This window comes from Hippoglossus hippoglossus, chromosome 4 (assembly GCF_009819705.1).
Source record: "Hippoglossus hippoglossus isolate fHipHip1 chromosome 4, fHipHip1.pri, whole genome shotgun sequence".
In the NCBI taxonomy this organism is placed as follows: domain Eukaryota; kingdom Metazoa; phylum Chordata; class Actinopteri; order Pleuronectiformes; family Pleuronectidae; genus Hippoglossus; species Hippoglossus hippoglossus.
Genome location: NC_047154.1, coordinates 26,883,970 through 26,891,796, shown reverse-complemented (window position 1 = coordinate 26,891,796; position 7,827 = coordinate 26,883,970). Strand labels below are relative to the sequence as shown.

Sequence of the window (7,827 nt, the reverse complement as noted above, 5' to 3'; positions counted from 1 at the left end):
ATTCATATATACCAGTTCCACAAAAAAGCCGCACTTTTGTTGTGCTGTTCCTAGAAAAAAAAAAAATGAAAAAAAACATAGATATAAAAAAATATACCACTAAAGCCAAAATGGTGGCTTCCTGTTTGGTCTAGCATATCTATCCAAGAGACTTATTTGTTTGTTATGAAAAGACACATGTCCCCATCGATTTTTGTACATGTCGGCCAATCGTGGCGTCGGGGCTGCCCTTTAGGGGGCGCTAGTCAGTTATTTTTGCCACGTCCATTGGCAAAATAACTTACTAATTCCTTAAAACCATATGAATATATGTAAAATACGTGATAGTCACGTGGGTGAATGTTTCATATGCATTATGGAGAGATCAGTAAATGGCAGCAGCACTCAGGTGGAACGTGGCACGGAAGCAGCGTCACCCCGTGCTGGCTCTTCGGGGGGGTCACTTCCGCCCACACGCCAGCTGAACGCTGCGTGTCTGTATTGCTGCTGCGTTCACGCTGTACTTTACAGGTTAGCAGTGAGAGTCCCCTGCTTTAACTCCTACAGCGTAGCTTGATCACCACGAGTGTCATTGAGACATGTTGATGTTGTTGTGATTATTTTGTTGGACTGTTAAAAACTTAGAAACTCCGCTGGACAGTGAGGCGGGAGACACTAGCGCCACCAGGTGGGCGGTGACAACAGTGGCCTGTATAGGTGTTTGTTTGACCTGCGCGTGGTCTTGCAGGCAGGTCGCTATAGAATGGTGTTTACTTTACACAGTGTGTATTTCAGCGCCGACACACACACACACGCTGTAATAAAGTCATGTATTGTTATTGTGCCTTATAAAGACCAGTTATAAGCTAATGTTCAATAGGTTTACATTGAAAATGTTTGTATGTCAAATTGTGTTGGATTTGAATAAGATGCAGTCCGGATGATGAACTGAATGCTCCGTGTCTTTATTGCTGCTGCGTTCATGCTGTACTTTACAGACATACTTTGTTGCTGTGGTACCAATCCTGGGACCCGTAATGTCCAAGATACAGAACCTCGTGCTTTGATGGCGTGTAATCAAACTTTGACGCCACACCACGGTCGAAAAATCGATCTTTGAGTTATTTTTTATCTCCGTCTTGTTGTGATGACGCTCATCTCAATTTGAAGTTGATCTGATGAAAGCCCTGGGACAAGTACGTCAAAGTAAAAATGTTGAATATGGCCAAAATGGCCACTAAATGCAAAATGGCGGGCTTCCTGTTGTGTTTTTCATAATGCACTGAGAGACTTATTTGTGCATCTGGTCATGATACACCAGTGTCCTCATTTTCGTTAGGATCGGTGAACGCTAACTGAGGGGGTTTTCCGTAGGTGGCGCTGTTGAGCCATTTTGCCACGCCCACTTCAAATTACTCCACAATGCAATTACTTTTTTGGGCTTTGTACTTCCTGCAAACTTTGGTCAGAATTTGAGCATGTCTCAGCCCTGAAAAAGGCCAAAATGGCAAATAAGAAGAAGAAGAAAAATCCTTACAATTTCCAGAGGGCCTCCCAGCGTCGGTGCTCGGGCCCGAATGAGAAACCTGTTTCAGCTCCGGGATAAATAAAGAAGGTATTTTATTTGAGCTCCAGAGGCAAACGCAGATAATCCCTCCATCCCCGCTCTCACTTTAATGTCTTTAAATTTGCTTCAGGACTGCGTGCACAGAATCAATACGATTAGCTGAACAGGCACACACAGACACACACACACACACACACACACACACACACACACACACACACACACACACACACACACACACACACACACACAACACACACACACACACACACACACACACACACACACACACACACACACACACACACACACTCAGACAGTTCAGGGCTAGAAAACACACAAAGTGAAGCATGTATCCTCGGAGTGGAGATAAGCAGACTTTGAATTGTTATCTGGTTTCTTTCGAGACCGAACATGAAAAAAAAACTGTTAACAGCAGTGTTTGCTCTCTCACACAAACACACAGGGACAGACACACACACAGACACACACACACACACAGATATGCACCATGTTCTGTGTTCTTAATTACGTGTCCTTCACGCAGATAAAAGTGTCTGTGAGGAACCCGGGAGACGCAGGCCCAGAATCCATCACTGACATTATCGCCTTGCTCTTCCTGGAACTGTTTGATTGGAGGATTCCAGGCAACACTGTCGCTAAGCCTGCGTATACCACACACACACACACACACCCACACACACACACACACACACACACACACACACACAGAGAGAGAGACACACACACACACAGAGACACACACAGATATGGTGTATGTACCTTCCAGATGCAGCACCATTGTCCTCCTTCAGCCTGATTGTGTATTTTTCCTCTCAGCTCAACCACAGCAACAAACTGTTTCTTTCTTTTTAACTGGTTTTATATCAGGTTGATGATATTTTTAACATTTTTTACTTCTTGAGCAGAATTAATGATTTTCGATAGAAGTAATTTATAATTTACACACGACAATGAGGACAGGATCTGAACTGGACAGTGCAAACTGCTGTGAAGAGGCTGCAGGTTTACACACACAAATGAAAATGTGTGTGTGTGTGTGTGTGTGTGTGTGTTTCTGTGTGTGAGTGAGTGTGTGTGAGAGCAGCTGGAGGATAAATGGACAAAGACAAGATTAAGTCTGGAGGAAAAACATATATTAAGGCTGAGAGAGATGTTGCAGAGAAGACGAATAGTGGAGGTGGGATGAAGATGAGGTGAGAGCGAGATGAAGTCAAGTTTCACACACACACACACACTCACACACACACACACACACACACACACACTCACATACACACACACACACTCACACACTCACATACTCACACACACACACACACACGCATGCACGTCCAAGCACATTAAGCCAAGCAGAGAATGAAGCAGAGCATTATGGGATAGCCCTCTGATGATACAGTGACAGGAGCAGCCCCTGAGACAAATGGACAACATTACAAATAACATCAGAACTGTGTGTGTGTGTGTGTGTGTGTGTGTGTGTGTGTGTGTGTGTGTGTGTGTGAACTATGATGAATATGACACAGTGGTCATTGCCTCATGCAGCATCCTCGGCATCATCATCTCAGGTGTTTGTCTGTGTGTGTGTGTGTTTGTGTGTGTGTGTGTGTGATGTTTATTGCATGAGGGCAGTGAGGGACTGGGGATGTAATCAGCTGTCAGTGTGATGCAGGACAAGGCCCCTTCCTCACACAGACACACACACAGACACACACACACACACAATAGACTAAATTCTTAATCTAATAATGAACATTTTAAATAATTAATAAAGCATGTTTCTACGTGGTGAGAGATAAAGGAGCCGTGTGTGGGTGAGAGACAAGTTTGTTCTCATATTTTAATTATCACATATTAATTACATTATTGTATGTTTTGTAAATCATTATTTTAGCCGTTAGCTGCATTAACTCATTGAAGACTATCCCGCTCCTGCCCTCTAGGTTGCAGTATAGTCAGTTTTGGTGAAACAGCATCAACAGGAAGTGGACAGTCTCTCAGGGTCAAAGGTCATGATGTGACAGAACACATCTTTACGAGACCTTCATGGCGACATTGACAAATGGACAAATTGCGTGTTCTGGTTCTGGTCCAGGTGAGACGGTCCAGGGACATTTATTAGCTCCAGTCTGTCCCTGTTACAGATGTTCAACCTCTGGGCTTTCAAGTCTCTGCAGATATTTCATGAGCCCCAGAGGATGATCCCTTTCACATCATCCTCTGGTCAAACTTACATTTCTGCTCCTCCACTTACTGGATGTTAGAAAAACTGGATCTTCAATATATTATTGTCGTGTAATGTTCATTGAACCAAAAGGGCTTTAGATGCTTCTCGTTGCAACATGTTCAGTCTTCAGTGATGTGTGTGATTTCTCGGTGGAACGTCTCTCTATGCTGCAGACCTGGTCCACTGCTTCCCCCGTGAGGGCGAGGTCAGTATCAATTATCACCAACTTAATGATTCACAGTCTCCAAACGGGCCTTTGACCTTCACTGTGGCTGGTGAAACCCACACCGTCACGTGACGTTTTCGCTTCGTCCATTACTGCTTGATTGGGGCCACGGAGGAGTCCTGGCACCGGGGCGACAGCGCTGTCACGCTCTTTAAATCATCGCAAAATGACTCGTCGCTCGGCCAAACTCACAGATTTATCTGAATACATGTGTGCGATTGAGATGAATGAAATGACGACATCTTTGGGTTTGGTTTGTGACACAGGTTGAGTTATTACTCACAGAGAAAAGCCCCGGCACCTCTCTGGATCCTCAGGGAGCAGAGGTGTCATCTAAAGCCTGGAATGGAAAATCTTTACAGGCGTCAACGATGTGTGATCACACACAGGAGCGAGAAACGACCCAATGAGACTGAGGAGCCTGATATCTAAGTCTCAGTGTGATTCATCACATCAGCAACAACTCCATGAATCCACAGAGAGACACACACACACACACGCACACACACACACACACACACACACACACACACACACACACACACACACACACACACACACACAGTAGTATAACAGTAGTCAGCAGGCTGTAAAAACCAAACTGTGATTGGATTACTTGTTCTCTCAACACTGACCACACTGTGAAATGATATCTAATCTCCGTTACTGCTGAGCGATGACCCAAGGGTGACACAAACTCACCTCGCCAACACACACACACACACACACACACACATGCACACACTTCTACTTACCAGCAAAGTAAGAAAATAGTGACATATGGCAGAAAGAGCCATCTTCTGTCTCATAAAACATCTTTCTGACACCTCACACGTTTCCATTAAAGCTCTCAGTGTCTCCCGTAACGTGCATGTGAATCCCATCATCAGCTCAACAATAATACAATACACACTTGTCTCCATTTGCGGCCGTTGGTCCATTACCCCGTGTGTGTGATTCAGCGTGGACACACCTCACACACACACACACACACTCGTGCACGTTTTCCAGGAGCCAGATAATGGGCCTATGAATCACGCCGAATCCCATCAGCAGCCCAACAAAGCCGGGTCTCAATTTGCAACCTCTGGACCGTTCCATTTGGCGAGGATTCTGTAAAAGATGTGGAGGGTCAGCTCTCCATCAGCCTGCGGCGCTGCAGACATGTCGCCCGCAGCTCATTCCCCACGGCCCTATTCACCGCTTAATGGCAAATTCAAAAGGGATTCACAGCCACAGACTCCAGCGAGCGGTGGCCTTGAATATGGAGCAATCTGACTTTCTGCTGCTCGACCTAATGCTCCACAGGTAATGCATACACGAGCGGCTGAATGCAAGTGTGTGAAGGTGTGTGTGTGTGTGACCCCGGACTGGAGCATCCTTTCAAAAGATTATCACCGTACATCACCACGAATGAAGGCTTCATCCATGTCATGCTCGTAATTATGACCCAGCTCCATTCAGCCGTACTATTCTCACAAGAGCTTCATTCACTGACTGAAAGTAAGTTTAAATACAACAGCAAAGGCAGATTTACAGTTTATTACTGTTATTATATCAGGAATCACTCACGAACATTATTTATTTATCAAAGACATTATTTGCTCTTTCAGCAGATTCTGACTTCCCCCACCCTCTGAGCATGAAACCCACAGATTCCTAAAGAAGTCGTACAATTAAACAAAAATACTTCACAAACACATAGTTTCATTTTTCTAACCTTCAAAAACCGAGCAGAGCCTCAATGCATTCAACAAATCATCAGATGAAATATGAAGCGTTAATGACACGCTGACTGCAGTACAGCTCATAAACCCATAAAACCTCCTCCATGTTAGCAGATGGGACATGGACCAAACTAAAAAGTGTTTGTAAAGATAGTTTCTGTCATTTCAGGTCGTTCTTATCTCTCTGATGTTTGTTCAAGTGTTTCTCATCAGTTTTAATTAGTTAATCGATGATATAAAGACTTCATGATTGACAGCTGGAGCTGGTCATGTATTGACGAGACCTTGTTACCGTGGCTCCACACTACGATCACCACAAGATGGCAGCGTCTGGATCCAAGACATTCAAGCTCCATTTCTGGAGTTTGGGAGGAAACGTCATCCATCTTTATTCACAGTCAATGATCCGAATCATGAGACTTTACTGAGGACTGCTGACAAATTCATCGTTCACACTAAGGGAATGCATGATGGTGATATTACAGTGTGTGTGTGTGTGTGTGTGTGTGTGTGTGTGTGTGTGTGTGTGTGTGTGTGTGTGTGTGTGTGTGTGTGTGAATCACAGCCACTCTCCAGTGTGGAGCCAAGTCAATCTGCCATCGAGTCATTCATCAGCGTCAGCCCCAGCTGCCAATCATCTCGGCTGCATTTGATTGACAGGAGCAGGACCGAGAGCTACAAGTTTTTCAGAACCAAAGTGGAGAGCAGCATGTATGGACAGAGGGTCAGCTGACAGTGAAGATGCAAACGCTCTGAACGCACACACACACAGACACACACACACACACACACACACACACACAACACACTGTGGATATATGGGTTGTAAAAATTGCCCATGAGCTCCTGTAAGTGTTTGCAGTGTGATAGATGGTGTGAACCTCCACACAGGCATGTCACATGTGCAGCACACAACAGTCTGATGAATCACATGTATCATAACACACACACACACACACACACACACACACACACACTGTAGACAGGGGTCAGGAATCAGGTTTGGGACAGTTGAAGGCTCATTAAACAGCCATCACACACACACACACACACACACACACACACACACACACACACACACACACACACACACACATCTACTGGATCCAGGATCATCTCTCAACACCTCTTCTTCTCGACTTCCTGCTGTCACATGGTGGCCAAGAGTTAAAGCTAAGAAAAAGATTTCAGTTTGGTCTGAAGACAACTCATAAAAACAAAATGTCTACGGTCCTTAAAAGGTTTTCAGTCCGATTATTGTCGTTTATTCTCCTGCATGAGTTTCCTGAACAAGGTCCTGGAGATGCAGCAGCTGTCCCATGTGATTTGAAGGGTTTTGTCCTCCTCTCCTGTTCTACTGGTCAATGTTAATATGAATCTTCTGGAATATAACGTCTGCATTCATCCACTGAGAGTGATTCTGTCTTTCTGTTGCAGAATTGAGGATAATACGGAGAAGACGACTCTGCATCCTGTGGAATGAACAATCTGTGACGAACGCACATCAAATAGCAACACAACAAAGCAGGAGGGTTTTACGATGACTGTCAGCAGATGAGAGGGACGTTTTAGGGGCGAGATGAAGGGAGACGCAGAGGGACGGACACGACTGAGCCACCACTGTCATAACTGACACAGATGTTAACAAGTCCCACTGCATAATGCAGCATATGGGCCTCCTCTGCTCGTGTATGCACACATGCACACATGCTTTTTACACATCAGCACACATACACACATCACTTCGAATTAACAGACATGCGCGGGAGGTGAATTCCTTCCTCGCCGTCTTCGTTTGGAGCATCGAGGGGCGATACCTATTGAAAGACATTACCTCGCGCTCATCAGGCGACAGCAGAGCGTCGACTGTGAGACTGACGAGGAGGCGGTGAGATGCAGGAGGGAGCGGATCAGACTTTAAATTAGGTCACTTCTATTTTCTTTGCCTCCCTCTCGTGTGCGTGTCTGAAGTTGCTGTACAGTAGAGCTGATTTCCCCAGGGCTGGCTCAATGTGCCCTCTTTTATTGTTATGGCCTAAACCCCGATGATAGAGGGGCTGATCCAGAGGTGGCATCTGCT

General features: G+C 45.2%; 1 long non-coding RNA gene across 1 annotated transcript in view; it reads left to right on the top strand.

Annotated features, from left to right (window-relative positions):
- Positions 1-543: 543 nt before the first annotated feature.
- LOC117759823 overlaps positions 544-7,827 on the top strand; it is a 27,558-nt gene continuing 20,274 nt past the window's right edge. The window contains exon 1 of the long non-coding RNA XR_004613573.1: positions 544-882. This is a non-coding gene — a long non-coding RNA (uncharacterized LOC117759823). The remainder of the gene's footprint in view (positions 883-7,827) is intronic.